This window comes from Tupaia chinensis, unplaced genomic scaffold, assembly GCF_000334495.1.
Source record: "Tupaia chinensis unplaced genomic scaffold, TupChi_1.0 Scaffold144010_1, whole genome shotgun sequence".
Taxonomy (NCBI): Eukaryota; Metazoa; Chordata; class Mammalia; order Scandentia; family Tupaiidae; genus Tupaia; species Tupaia belangeri.
This window is the reverse complement of record NW_006203862.1, coordinates 951676-967941: the sequence shown is the minus strand read 5'-3', so window position 1 is coordinate 967941 and position 16266 is coordinate 951676. Positions and strand designations below refer to the sequence as shown.

General features: G+C 37.2%; 1 long non-coding RNA gene across 1 annotated transcript in view; it reads left to right on the top strand.

Moving 5' to 3' along the window:
* The window catches only part of LOC102473264 (uncharacterized), a 36285-nt gene extending 20566 nt beyond the window's left edge, over positions 1-15719 (top strand). Inside the window, exons 2-3 of the long non-coding RNA XR_337038.1 lie at positions 13631-13804; positions 15622-15719. This is a non-coding gene — a long non-coding RNA (uncharacterized LOC102473264). The remainder of the gene's footprint in view (positions 1-13630; positions 13805-15621) is intronic.
* Positions 15720-16266: the final 547 nt, after the last annotated feature.

Genomic DNA, 16266 nt, shown 5'->3' with positions numbered 1-16266 from the left:
TTTCTTAGAATGTGTATATCAGATATTTGTGACTCTCTTCATAGCAGTAAAATATTGACGTTAAGAAAGAGAATATCATCCAAGGGCCCAAAGGCACAACATAATCCTAGAGCTTAATTTCCAACAATTTGAAACCTAAGAGCAAAACTGAATATGTGGATGTAATCCTTTGGAAAGATGCATTTTACTGGTGAACGGAGTAATTTTGAGTCTCAATGAAAAGTCTTAATGCTTCCAAGAACAGCACCTTCCCTTTCCATCACTGTATGTTAGGGAGGTAACTCATTTCATTCACTTTGATTTTTACCACCCCTGAGAGACTGACCTTTATCTTCTAATCCAAATGAACATTCAAATCTCTTCCTTCTGTTCACCTTTAGATGAGCCAGCTGAGGTCAGTGTTTTTAATTCATAAATGTTTATTTTGCCACATATATGTTTATATGTGTGTGTGTATATATCTATATCTATAAATCTTTTTTTTTCTTTAAGCTTTATACATTATGAAGTTTACTGGTAAGGCATCAAACATTTCTCCAAGGTCTATAAGGTTTCTTTAATTCTTATTTGCATATAATTTAAAACTTGTAAAAGTCACTTGAATAAGAATGGTACAAAGAACAACAGTTAACCCTTATGTGGCTTCATCTGTTGATGCTTTACTCAATTTGCTTAATTATTTGTGTACTCTTTTTCTGTATCTGCATACATAAAGTGTATATGCACACACATATCTCTACATAATACATATGTATGTATAATGTGCTCTACGAATATAATAGTTTTATTTTTACAAAAAACACATGAAAAGGGAACCAGCAGTTAGCGTAATGGCTATGTTGCTGGACTCCCATGTAGTTGACTGCGGTTCATGTCCCGGACCTGGTGGCTTAAAATTCACGCTAGGCACGTGTGCGTGTGTGCCCAAGATCCCGAGAGGAGAATGGAGGAGAAGGGATTGCAGCGTGACCATCCCCCTGGGGGGTGATTTCTCGCTTTCTGTCTCTCTGTCTCTCTCTCTCTGTCTGGCGAGTGCACGCGCCCTATAGCCAAAAAAAAAAAAAAAAAACTCTCAGAAAAAAACTACATGAAAATAAGTTTTACATATCATGGCCCTTTATTCCTAAATAGTTTAAAATTTTTCACAGATAGGCATATCCTCTTATATAACCATAAAGCGATTGTCAATTTCAGTAACTATATCATTGGTATTTTCACTCAATTTGGATTTTGCTTTTCTTATTGCTCAGTATTCATTATAACTTCTTTTTCCTCTAGTACAGGATCCAATCTAGAGGAAGTGTTGTATTTAGTTGTCATGTTTCTTTAGTCTCTGGAACATTTCACCGCCTTTTTATGCTCTTTTATGACACTGACATTTTCAAAGATAGAGTCCCACCACTTGTTAAAAACAAGTCTCCTCATTTTGAATTTGATGTTTTCGCGTGATTAGATTCAGGCTATGCATTTGCAGTCAGAATATTGTATATGGAATACTGTGTGTTTCTCAGACTGGCCCATCTGGAGGTACACAATGTCCAACTGCCTTTCACTGGTAATGCCAATTTTCATCACACACTATAAATATTGTCCTATATCTCTAATAGTAAGTTATTACTTTTTTTTTTTACCTTAAAAGTATAAGCGGTTTGTGGAGAAACACTTTGAGATCATGCAAATATTGTGTTTCTCATTAAGATTTCCCCTTAGATTAGACTTCCATTGATGATTCTTGCTTTTACCAACCTTTATTATGATGGTAACACAATGGTAAGGATCCACTTCAGCATTCCCTCCACACTTACCAGTTAATATGTGAGATTCTATTACAACCAAGAATTCTCCCTTTTCTTGGTATGTATGCATATGTGTGTCTTAGTCTGTTATGCTCTAATGAAATACCTCACAGTTGGTAATTTATGGACCACAGAAACTGCTCACTAGTCTGTAGTCTGGGAAGTCCAAGATTACTATTCTAGAGTCTAGGAAGTTCAAGGTGAAGGTACCAGCTGAGCCAGCATCTTGTGAGCACTCTTGCCTTATAGCTGGCACTGTCTCTCTGCCCTCAAGTGGCAGGAGGGATGAAAAAACTCCCTCGAGCCTCTTTTATAAGTGTACTAAATTCCATTCATGAGAGCAGGGCCCTTATAACTAAGTTGCCTCCTACAGGCCCTACCTTTTAATACCATCAATTTGGGGATTAGGTTTCAATATATGAATTCCATAGGACACATACATCCATGCTATAGAATATGTATTGTCTATATGGATTTATGAATTCCCATTTACATATCACATTTTACCTCAAATCATCTATAATTATTTTTATTTATAGTCATGCATTGCTTAACAACAGAGATACTTCCTGAGAAATGCATCGTTGTTTCATGGTGTACAAACATCAGAGTGTACTTACACATACCTAGATGTATAGGTTCGTACATGTCTAAGCTATATGGTATAGACTAGAGACCACCTTCTCTGTGACCCATCATTGACTGAAATGTCTTTGTGTGGCATATGACCATAGTTTGGTGCTCAGGTTAGCTCAGACTTGGCTAGAGTCCCTTCAAGCTGGCTCTGTGTGTGTCTGTGTCATATGCCCATTATTCTCTTGCACATTTCCTTTCACCTGGTATAATAAAACATTTCAGACTCATACTTATCCTTCTCCAGCCCAGCTTTCAGTAATTTCTTCAATGGGGTCTGATTTCTTTTAGTGAGGATTGATGTTAGAGATCAAGATCTGAGGCTAACTGCTCGTTGCTCATGCAATGACTTTGCTTCTAGATTTTTTGGTGGACAGAGCCAGAAAATAAATAAATGCATGCACACACACACATATATGCATCTACATGCACACACATGATATACACATAAATATCAAAACATAAACCCATGTAATATATATCTATATAATTTAGATACCTTGATTATACCTCAACACTTCTGATTCCAATGAATTTTTCTTGCCTTTCTCCATTCTATATTTGCATATCCTTTTTCTTGCAGTGAGAATCCTGGCCTCCAAAACATCAACACATTTTCTTATTGGCTCAATACTTCTTTCTTTTCTTTTTTTTTTTTTTTTTACTTTAAAACTCTTTTTTTTATTATTATCATAATCTTCTTTATATTACATTGGATTACATATAACTTTACATTGACTTCCATTGCTTTTTCAAAAGGGAATGCCATGCATGTCAGTCAATACAGAGGCATCGATCTCCCCGCTTTATCATTCAAAGTCTTTTCCATGCATTTCCCAATAATTATTATTATTATAATTTTTTAAAACAGTCAATCACTATTTCTCATTTTGCTTGTTAAAAGACTTCACCCATCATGAAATACTTCCCAGACCAGTCCAGTTGAGAATACTATACACGTCATCTTCAACAGATAATAAACCATATCTGTTTCTCACTAACATCCCCTCTATTGTTCACTTGCTATCTTTCTCTATCCTCTTCTCTTTTTTTTTTTTATAGTTTTTTTTTTATTATAATTTTTTTTTTCCCATCGCAACACACAAATGAATTTTCTATCCAATATATACTGTGCGTTGGCTCAATCAAGCACGTCAACATATATGTTCTCAGCAAATAATTTCCCAATTCTTGTGTCCTGCATACCTTGCCTTTTGTTTTACCATCCTAGATTCCCCATCCCCCTCCCTCTGTTATGACCCATCCTCCTCCCACATTGTCCCTGTCATCCCCGATTGCCCTCCGTGCCTCACCCCTCCCCAAATGATCTGTCAGTGATCTTAATTAGTCTAAGTCTCTCCAATAGTTATCACAGCTGACACATGTCTCTACATGAACTCAAGTCTGACTTTAGGCCTAAACCCCATTGGGTAAAAAGAGCATACTATAAAGTAGAACCCAACTGGGCCCATACCGCTCACTGCAGCCATCAAATATCCATTTTTTTTTTTTAAATGGTACGAATAGTTTTACCGTTTTTTTACATGCTTGATTGGGTCACTGTGCAGTTTATTCTAGATGGGAGATTACATTTAGTACGCTGTGATGATGCTCAGGGAATGAATGTTAGGGAAAAAAAAAACGAAAACAAAAAACAAATACTTCTTTCTTATAACAACAGTTAACATATAATAGTTTCAGAATGACTTCACCCATATATATCACAAAAAAAGACCTACTAAAAAGAGTTCAGAATCTCAAGTTTCTATTTCTCCCTCCTCCTCCTCCTTCTTTTTTTTTTTTTTTTTAAGAGTTTTTTGATGTAGGGTGCGTGTGCTTGCCAGAGAGACAGAAAGCTAGAAGGCAATAAATCACCCTCCCCTGCAGGGTGGATAGCCACACAGCAATCCCTTCTCTTCTATTCTCCTCTTGTGATTTTGGGCACACATGCACCAAGCATGAGTTTCAAGCCACTGGGTCTGAGACTTGAACTGTGGTCTCCCATGTGGGAGTCCAGTGCTTTAACCACTTTGCCACCTGATGGCCCCTCTAGTCCTCCCATCTTCTTGCTCAGTCCAAGACTGAGAGCATTTAGTGAATGTTGTTTACTAGTTACTTGGAGTAGTTATTGTTCTTTCTTCTTTGTGCTAGAAGGTGTGTACACTTTCCAGAAGGAGACAGAGACAGACACAGAAGGAGAGGAGAAGCACCTCTTCCCCCACCATAGGGAATGGTCATGCTAAATTCCTTCTCTATCTTTCCTTATTTTCAGGATTTTAAGTACATACGTATAATTTCCTGGAGTGCTCCTACAGCTGTGGGGTCTGGGATTCCAACCATGTGATTGGTCGTGTGGGAATTGGTTTTCTCAACCACCAGGCCATGAAGTTGGCCTAGATTAGTTCTTCTTTTTGACCTTTGTTATGTGGAGGATCTTCAAAAAGTTTATGGATAACATGTATTGTGCAAATAAGCTATTCATGAATTTGAAGCTTTTTGAAGCTCCTTTGTGATTATGGTATTTATTTGGAGAATGTGTTTCAGGTTCTTCTCTTCCCATCCTTGTTGACTTAATTTTTTGAATATGTCAAACATTAACATTCTTCCTAAAGTCAAAATGTATGAAAAGGCCTACCAAGAGAAGTGTCGCTACCTCCATACCCCTTGCATTGTCTTCACCGTTTTACTTTGAGTCAACCAACATATTTGAGTTTCATTTCCTGTGATTTTTAAAATTTATCTTTTTGGGTAAAGATAAGCAGACATATGTTTTTATTTCCCATTCTTTCTTAAAGGCAATGCTATTGGATACTGTTTTGGGGCTTTGATTTTTCACTTCACAGGATCTCCATATTGGCTTGTAGACAAGTTCATCATCATCATTTTTTACAATGGTATAGTATCCATTGTATGTTTGTACCAAAGTTTATTCAAAATTTCTCATGATTGGGCATTTAGATGGTTTCTAAGCTTTGCAATGACAAAGTAATGCTACAACTTGAGTGTATGTATTTTTATATTGTTGGAAGGTTGGTTTCCAGATAAGTTCCTAGAAGCAAAATTGCTGGGCTTAAGGGTAAATGCATATGCAATTTTGTTAGATATTGCTGAATTCTCCTCTATGGCATTTATATCATTTTGCATTCCCAACAGCCATGTATGAAAGAGCCTGTTTCTCCACAGCCTCTGCATCAAACTATTATGGAGATTTTGTGTGTTTCCCAATCTGGAGGGTGAAAAGTGCTATCTCATTGTAGCTTTATTTTGAGTCTAATATTAGTAATGAGATAGAACTTTTTTTTTTATGCTTTAAGACCATTGAATCTTTTTGTAAGTTCCCTATTTATATTTTTTTGCCCGTGTATTTATAGGATTTTTGATATTTTTCATATATATATAAATAATTTTACTTATGATCATAATCTTTTTAATATTACATTGAAACATATATCTTTACGGTGTATTACATTTCTTTTTCTAGCAGGAATATCATGCATATCAGTCAAAACAAAGACATTACTATCATCATCAAATAGCTTTTCATTATTTTTTTTCAGACTATTAGTATTATTATTCTCATTATTTTTTTAAACATTCAATCACTATATATCATCTGGCTTCTAAAAAGAATTTACCTAACATGAAATACTTCTCAGACCCATCCAGTTGAGAATACTATACATGATATCATCAACAGGTAATAAATCCCTTACATATATAATTTTAAGACATAATCTTGTTGTGTTAGAATCCTCCTGCTTCAGCTCTCAACTGAGGCCATAGGCATGTGCCACCACATCCTGCTGTTTTTTAGACAGGGCTGTGCTATTTTGCCCAGGTCAAATGTGAGCTTACAATTTTCCTATTTCAGACTCCCAAATCACTGGGATTGCAGGTGTTTGTCACCACAGCTGGTCTTCAAAATGAGTCAGGAATAACACCCTGCTTCTTTGGTGGTCCCAGCCTACAGAGCACAGCATCTTTTTAAACATTTTATTTTATTTTAATTATCCTCCTTATATTTTTTCAAACATTGATCGCTACTCATCATTTGGCTTGTAAAGAGAATTTACCCAACATGAAATAGTTCTCAGGTCAGTCCAGGTGAGAATACACGTTATCATTACCAGGTGATAAAACATTTCTGCAGAGCACAGCTTGTTAACAGTATGCACCATTGTGACCAGGCCTCTTTCATTTTCTAAATGTTCTATTTTATGTTAAAATATGAGCCCTTTATCTGTGATGTATGCAATATTGAATGTATTTCAGAGATTTTCTCCTTACTTGTACTTCATTATTTGACCAGGCTTATGTTTTCTCCTTCCAAAATTATTACTAATTTTCTTTTAGTTGAATTTATCCCTTTTTTTTCTTTAATCATGTATGGATTTTAATCACACTGAGAAAATCTTTTTCTACATTCATGTTGAAGAGGAATTCACCCATCTAATTTCACCTGGTATTTACACAGTTCTATTTTTACATTTAGATCCACTTGGAATTTATTCTTGTATATTGTATGAGGAATTGATTCTGATTTTATCTTTTTCCAAATGACTAATCTGGAATCATTTATAAAAAGACTATCTTTGATCCAGTGATGTGTAATACTACCTGTATTATATACTAGTGTTTTATATGGAGCTAAGTACAAATCTTTTTTTTTTTTCTTTTCTTTTCTTTTTGGTCATAGGACACATGCACTTACAGAGAGACAGAGAAAGGGAAAGTAAGAACTCTCTCCTTGGGGGAAATGACCATGCTGTAATGTGTTCTCCTTCATTCTTTTCTCAAGACTAGGGGCACACACACACACATGTGCCTTGCACAATTTTAAAGTCACTTGGTCTGGGACTCAAACTGATTGGCCATGTGACAATCCAGTGCCTTAACCACTCTGCTACCTGCTGGCTCCAAGCCCAAATCTTTTATAAGATCCTTATACATGGCAGTAAAAAGGTGGATTAAGTAAGCCCTTTGAATTAAGTCAGTGGGCACTGGTAAAGGAGGTGTTTAAAAATAAAATATCTAAATACTTTGATATTACTCAGATTTAGATATCACAATTAAAATAATAATTGATAGTTTTCTACCAAGCTCTGACTTGAATATCTAGCCATTTTGCATGTCAAAAACTGCAGAAACACTTCCAGGCATGCCAGTGGTGTTGTGGTTAAGACAGTTAGATCCCATATGTCTGATCATGCAGTTTAAGTCCCAACCCAGCAACTTGAAAAACACAGTGGGGGTGTGTGTGTGCCCAAAATCTCAAGAGGAGAATGGAGGAGATAGGATTGTGGCATGGTCATCCCCCATAGGAAGTGCTTTATCACTCCCTTTAACATCTGGCCAGCACATACACAATCTAGGAATTTAAAAAAAAAAAAAAAAAAAAGGGCACTAAAGCACTTATTCACTCGTTCCATTCTCTGAGGCTGATCCATTGACTCTTCTCATCCAGATTTGTTTCATCTGTCCATTCTTTTGTCTCACAGATTGCGTGCATAATCTCTGTTTTGCATGTTCTTTCTTCATGAATAACATTCCAGGCACAAAGAGGTCCACGTGTGTATTTTACAGCCAATAGTGAAATCTCAGTGTGTGGGGACAGCAAGCCTGGTGTGACATTACGATTCCCACTGTGTGCACTTTTAAAATTTAATGTGAGCCTGACATTATGGATGGAGATTTTCTCTTTACTGAGAGTCATAGCAGTGTACAGCAGTCATAGAAAAGAGGTAAATGCACAAAGGCTTTTTGGCAAAGATCTGAACAACTCCCCTCTGGCTTTTTCTGGTTCTGTTTTTCATATCACATAACTAATGCGGATTTCATTTTGGTAAAAATCTGCCTCCTAAATGATGTTTGCAGATAACACCCTCATTCATTAGCATTTTGGATTATGATTAAACCATTTTGCAAGTAATTTCACTTTAGTGGCTGTTAGAGTATACGTTGAAAGGAAAAAAAAATGTTTTGGCATTGAGTACTCAGAGCTCTCTCTACAGTTTATCAAAACCTATGGAGATTGCCATGTGGCCTTTTAATATACAAATGATTCTAGTACTTATACCATCTGATACACATATTATTAATACACACATTATATATTGCTAACTAAATACCAAAATTGGACTGATACTCTTAAAGGGTCTAACATGGTTTTATTGTTTTTACTAGCCCTAATAGGATAGTTGTTTCTGTTTTTTTCATTTTACTGCTTAATCAATTGCCTCCGTTGTTTAGTGCTTTAGTCACATCTTATCTGTAAGTAGTTGATTTAATTACTCATATTCTATGGGGATTTCTGGCTTTTGGCTTATCTTTTTCTTCTTCACCTCCTTTCTTTTTAAATTCCTCCATCTCATTTGTCAACAACCTCTGATCATCTCAAAGGTACCTGGAATTATCCTGACTTGTCCCTCCACTTCAGATGAGGACTCTGACCAGGCAGCCCAAGACCAGGTGACTTGGGAACATCGTCCTTTATTCAGAGTTTGAATAATGCTCTTTATTCACCCTCTATTCTCCTGGAAAAACATGTTACTTTTTTTTTTTCATTTTTATCTTTCTAATGTTGTATTTGATTCAATATTTCAACCATAGTTTAACAGGTTGTACAAAAGTTTTTAACAGAACAAAGAAAATCCAATTCCATTTAGGTTGTCCTTTATTTGAAAATCCTAACTGAATTTAAATTAAATTAATTATTAAGAATTAATTCTTAATAAACTGAAGCAGTTGACAAATTAAAAATTTCCTGTTTTTTTCCCCAGAAGTAGCAGAGTGCATGTTTACTCAAGAACTACACAAAATTCACTTTAAGTGCATTTTCTAAAAACTCCAAAAAAAAATTCCATAGCCAATGTCTCTAAAGTAACTGTGGAGGTGTTTTCATTTATTATGTTCCACCAGAAATACAGAGTTGTGTAGATTTTTTTTTTTTGAGAGGTCTTTGCTATAGAGCATATGCGCTTGCCAGAAAGACAGAGAGACAGAAAGCAAGAAATCACCCCCCAGGATGGACGGCTATGCCACAATCCCTTCTCCTCCATTATCCTCTCAGGATCTTGGTCATGCACACACACGTGCCTGGCATGAGTTTAAGCCACCCAGGTCCGGGACTCAAACCGCAGTCGACTACGTGGGAGTCCAGCAACATAGGCATTACACCAACTGCTGGTCCCAAGTCATATAGATTTTTACCTTATTTTTTTGGGTCTTGTGTAACTAAATATTTGCTTTATGTACAAATTTCATGATTCCTGAAGGCTGTTCATTTTCTGATGGAATAATGTACCCTTTCAATTTAGTGAGTAATTCTGTGTATTTGTTTGAGAGACAGCAGATAATAATAATTTAGTGTGTGCAATTTTTTCCTCTGAGGTACTTTATTGGTTTACACAAAGTATAATGTTATTTATTCACCTTTATAGAACAGACCTTTCCTTTTAGAATAATACTTTTAAAATGCTATTCCCCTTTAAACTATTTTAACTTAGAATTTTATAAAACAGTTTATTATTTTCTAATGAAAAGTCCAGACATTATCAGATGGTAGATCTGATTCAATGACTCAATGATGTCAGGTCCGACATGCCTGCAATTCTCTAGACTTTTCTTACGAACACAATATGGCTGCCAACAATCCAGCCATTAAATAGGTGCTTTCAAGTCAGGGGGAATGGGAAAGGACCTACTTTTAATTATAATTTAAAAAATAGATATGAAGCTGTCTTTAGGATGATCTATAATTTGAAATTTGGAATGCTATCACTTCCATATTTAGAATACAGTTTTACCTTTAAAATTGATAATCTGAAAGGGTATGAAAAAGATCTTCATTACATTGTTACTGAGCATATATTCATTGAAGAGAGATGGTTCACCATTTATATGTTTTGAAAATTGAGACTAGAAGTGCTGATAAAGTAGAGATTTTGTTTTCAAGTAGTTTTTGGACTCATCAGGAAGAAATACAAGAAAACAGACACAGTACTGTGTGAGTGATGGGCCACAGAGCTTCGCGCTGTACATGGTTAGGGTGTAGTGTTGCTGCGCAGTATCCAGAACAAGTGAGACTTGGAGCATGAAGACAAGATAATGGATAAAAGTGAGGGGAAGGTACAGAAGTTATTCAGACATTGTGACCAGTATGTGGAAAGGCCTAGACGTGGCAGAGTGCACAGTTTACTCAAGAACTACACAGAATGCTGCAAGGCTGGATCTTAAACAGGAAGAATCAAAATTAGGCACTCACTTCACTTACATTGGTCTTCATCCTACCCATGGTAACTATGCTCTTGCCATTACCTTTCACTGGACTCTATTCCCTTAGAACTTTGTTGTAATTTCTTTGCTCTGGAACTCATGGACTCATAAATCAACTGTGTTTTTTGTTTTGTTTTGTCTTTTAAAGAGTCATTTTTGTTTTAAGGCATGTATGTTCACTGGAGAAACAAAAGTAGAAAGCAAGAAATCACCTCCCCAGCAGGGATGGCCACACCATAGTCCCTTCTACTCCATTCTCTTCTCAGGAATCTTGGACATGCATGCACATGTGCCCAGCATGAGTTTTAAGCCTCTGGGTCCAGGACTCAAACTGTGATTGACTATGTGGAGTCCAGTGATATAATCATTATGCCATCTGCTGGTTCCTAGTTAACTGCGTTCTGTGTTAATGTTAATATTCAGCAAAAACTGTTGAAATAGGCCTCCATTTTGAACTCCTTATATTGGAAACTTGCTTTCTCCTTTTGCCTAGAGTAAACAGAGTGATTAACACTCCTACTGTCTTTGCTAAATAACCCTAAAGTCTCTACCCTAAGATGTTTCTTAGGCCCAGACCCCTTGCCCTGAGCCATGAAGACCATTAAGATTCCATTGTATTAAAAAAAATTCTGTTGTGTTTAGGTAGGGCTGGAACATACCCTTAGGAATGATTAACCTACTTGTCTTGCTTCTGTAATTTGCTGTTGCTCTCACATTGTAAAATCCTACCCCCTACCCTTTCAAGCCCACCACCCTTGGTTCTTGTGATTGCCACATCAACCCAGAAGAGTGTGATTTTTGCCTTTATGAGCACCCCTTACCCCTCACCTTGCACTTGGGGCTGCAGGGTTTTGAGAAGCATGAGTCCCCTCATAATCGCCAGCTTAATCAATAAACTCCAACAAATTTGGTTATGTCTGGATGTGCTCTTATTTCTCGCTGAGTAGACTATAACACTGTATTTTGTGATCTGCTGCCTCATCTGTCCTATAGACTTAGACAGGAGAGCGGGTTTTGGTTTTGTTTTATTTTAAAATTTATTCCATGACTGAGACAGAGAGAGATACCGCATCCCCAACAGGGTCCAGCTTTGTGACCTACCCTGTCTTCAGCCAGCCTGGATCATGGGTACATGCGCTCTAGTGTACTCAGGGATGTCTCTGAATGCACACCAGCAAATATCCCACGTGGGTCTGTCTCACAGAACATTAAGTTCTACCGTTGTACCACCTTCAGGTGCCTGTTGTTGTTTTAACCCAGTATAACATAAAATAGAATTTGTTTCTGATCTTTAAAAATGAAGATATTTTATAGGTGAATCCAGTTTCTCTGGAAGAATGAGAAAATCTGGAAATAATGGGCCTGTATTTACAAATGGTAGCAATAGGCTGGAGCTGATTAAGGGCTGGAGCTGATTCTTCTTCAGCAAAGTCATCATTTCCTATTATTCTACACCTTGTCTTTCTGACTGATTTAAGGTACTTGGCGGGTCTTTGAAGGCAATTAAATTTGCCACTTGTAGTGCAGGACATTGAGCTACATAAACTTGGAGAACATGCAGACTAGCAATTCTTGCCAAGATATGAAGACAATTCTGTTTGGACACAAGCTGACCACGTGGTCAATGGGTTTACTTTGGCCACTTGTTTGCTTGAATGAGCAGCAAAGTAACACCTCTCTATTAAAAATCTTGTTTCCAATCACCCTATATAATTTTTGTGACTCAAAATGAATATTCTGTGGTAGACCTTATAATCTAAAAATCTCCCCAGGAAATTACAGCAAAAGGAACATATAACTACAAGTCTTGCAGCATAATGTCTCTTTATTAACAAACATCCTGATGGCTCTTTCCAGCCCATTTAACCTCCTTGGCCTTAGAATCCTCTTTTAGAAAATATCTATAATGGGAACAGGAGTTAGTGAAATGACTATGTCACTGGACTCCCATTTAGTCGACTGCAGTTCAAGTCCCAGACCTGGTGGCTTAAACTCACGCCAGTCGCATGTGCAAGTGTGCCTAAGATCCTGAGAGGAGAATGGAGAAGGGACTGCGGCATGGCCATCCCCCCTGAGGGGTGATTTCTCGCTTTCTGTCTCTCTGACTCTCTCTGTCTGGCGAGCGCATGCACCCTATAGCTAAAAACCTCTCCATATACATATATATATATATATATAATGTCACCAGCATTGTCCACCTTATGAGGTTATTAATGACATTCAAAGGAACAATGAATGTCACAAGCAATGTGGATAACTACTGAGGATCTGCAAAAGAATAAGGTATTGCTTATTCTTGTTAGGAATCCTGGTAAAATGTCTTACAAGAAAGTACTACCAACCTAAGAAAACTGTTTCTTAAACCTTGGTGTCTTCCTGTAAGTAAAAAGAATCCCATAGATGGGATTCCATATAAATGGAGACTTGAGGCGCTCCAATTAGTAGACAGACTGGTATTAGGCAGATCAAAGACTTTGTGCATTATGTTTTGCTCTGAGAGTGGTTGGAATTTATTGAGCATATTACTCTGGGCAGTTTTAGACTTCTATAACAAAAAGAAAAAAAGAGAGAAATGGTCTAGTTCACTCATTTTAATGATCACAAAGTAGGGCTCAGAGGGACGAAGCGACTAATTAGTATCAGAGACAGGACAAGAACCACTAGATGTCTAAATTCTCAATCCAGTGATCCTTCCATTTTGCCTGAGGTATCACTTCGAAGAGAGAGATTTTGATGCTCAGTAGGGTTTGCCTGGAAAGCTGTTAGTTTTACTGTTTCAAAAGGAAGCTGGAGACCCTTTTCTTTGGTGTCCTTTAAGGTTTATTTATCTGGTGGGTCCAGTAGGGAGCCTTAGTAAATTGTTGTCATCTCAGATGGGCTAGAGCATCCATTGGAATTCTGATAAGATTTGTTTTCTGTGGTTGTAGAAAACAGGAGCAGAATCATTCTCTTACCTCAGATATTTGAAAGCAAACATCCCAAGCACATCTTACCCTTTTGGCTGTTGGAGTCACAGGCCTTCAGTTCTCTGAATACAAGAAGAATCTTCACAATTGACAGCTTAGCATGCTTTTTCACACTGACAAGGAAACCTGTGAGAGGTGAGTAAAATTCTATAATGCTTGTAAGACATTTTATTCTTTTAAAAATTTTGCCGGCAGACACATTGTGCTAGCCAGAGAGACAAAGAGTGAGAGAGAAAGAGAAAGGTAGAATACACCTCTGGAGAATGATTACACTGCAATCCCTTCTTCCCCTCATTCTGGATTTTGGGTATGTATGTACAGTACCTGGGGTGTTTCTTTTTTTTCTTTTTTTTTTTTGGAGAGGTTTTTGCTATAGGGTGCGTGCGCTCGCCAGACAGAGAGAGACAGAGAGACAGAAAGTGAGAAATCACCCCCCAGGTGGGGATGGCCATGAGGCAATCCCTTCTTCTCCATTCTCCTCTCGGGATTTTGGGCACGCATGCACACGCACCTGGCGTGAGTTTAAGCCACCGGGTCTGGGACTTGAACTGTGGTCGACTACGTGGGAGTCCAGTGACATAGCCATTACGCTAACTGCTGGTCCCCCTGGGGTGTTTCTCAAGCTGCTGGATCTGGGACTCAAACCAGTCAGTCATGTAGGATCCAGCTACCTTAACCATACCAGGCTACAGACTGTCCTCAATCTTTTTATTATAAAAAGATTTAGTAGTTTTTTTTTTTTTTTAAGAATTTTTTATTTAATTTTATTTATTCATTCATTTTACTTATTTATTTTTTAATTTGACCAGAAAGACACACAGAGAAGAGAATGAGAGAGGGAAAGTGAGAAAGCAAGCCACCAAGTCCAAGACTCCAACCGTGGCCTGCCATATGGGAGTCCAGTGCCCTTATCCACCACGCCACCTGCCGGCCGGTTTAGTAGTTTTTTCTATAAAAAATATTTTCATGTTTGAAATTTAAAAAACTATACTTTGAAATGACATCATCCGTTTAATGTGTTTTTGTTAAAAACAATGATATTTTATAATGTAAGAGGCAAAGAGTTCCTCAAAATCTAGGCTTTGAATTATCTGATAATGCTAGGATTAAACCGAGACTTTAATAAATTATTGTTATCAATATCTAATATCAATCAATATTAGAATATATCTATAAGTATCTCTAAATTATTATATCTATACATTATTATAATACATACATTATTATATTCCTAATATTAGCTAGTGTTAACCTTAAAAGTGATATTTTTTTCTGTCTCCCAAATAACTGTTTCTCTCCCTGCTAGTCTTCTCCCTTGCATGGCCATACTGTAGAGGATGACCTGGGCTTAGTGGTTTGGGTCTCTTGAAAGCTTTCCTTTGTCTACATGAGTCAGTGTTTCCTGGTAACTGGTTAGTGACTCTTATGTCTTCTCCTTCTTTCAGACTTTTGTTTCTCTTGCTCTTTAAAATATCGCATAGACATTAATTCCTATAGCAATCTCTTCTTCTCATATTGCTCTTTGTGGTTCTACTTCCCTGGGTAAAGTGATATATTTTTGAGTTCATCCATTACCTTTCCCAGGGTGAAATTTTTATAGCAAAAATGATCATGTACTGACCAAATCCTTCTCCCTTTTCCCCATTAATCCTTAATCTTTGTCGTCGGCATCTTTTTTTTTATAAAGAGATTTTCACTATAGGGTGTGTGTGCTTGCTGGAGAGACAGAGACAGAAAATGAGAAATCATCCCCAAGGTGAGATGATCATGCTGCAATCCCTTCTCCTCAATTCTCCTCTTGGGATTTTGGGCATGCACACACACGTGCCTGGCATGAGTTTTAAGCTGCTAGGCTGGCCATGGTCGGTCATGTGGCTGTTCAGTGATGTAACCATTATGCCATCTGCTGATCCTGATCTTTCTCATCTTTCTTTCAAAATTCTTTTTTCCAGGATTCAGAAGTCCATGTCCTTGGGTGCTGCTTACCTTGGGCCACACACCTGCATACTTTGGAGTTCAAGACTTCTGCTCTGATAGCAGTAGAGAGTTTTTGTTGGAGGATATATCAATTTGAATTCTCATTCTGCTCCTTTCTAGTTGGGTACTTGGGAAACTTACTGGACATTTACTTAGTGCAACTTTTTCACTTGTAGAAGTTAGGCAGTAGCAATAGCTATCTTATGGGAGTGGTGAGATGTAGGTATAAAACTGTAAAGCATCGTAGTGCCAAATTCTTCGGAATACTTTGATGAATACTGACTTGCTTCCTCTTCTTTATTCTCAACTCATCTTCCATTGCCCTCCAAGGAGAACAAAGATGTGGCCTCATGGTCTAGATGTTTCATTGCCTCTAGAACCACATCCCTCAGAGGAAAAGGTTAGCATGGCCTGAAGTATCAAGCCTTGGGTAAGAGCAAGGGCAAGGGGTTCTGTCTTTTAATGGGGGTGATTGTTTTGTAAATGAGAATATGGAAGCCACTGAAAAAATTAACACCAATGCTGATTACAGATGTGAAGAATGGACAAAATAAGAAGAGGGAAATTTAAATAAAATAGATTTGACTATAAAAGTAATACTAACTATAGATGCTTATATC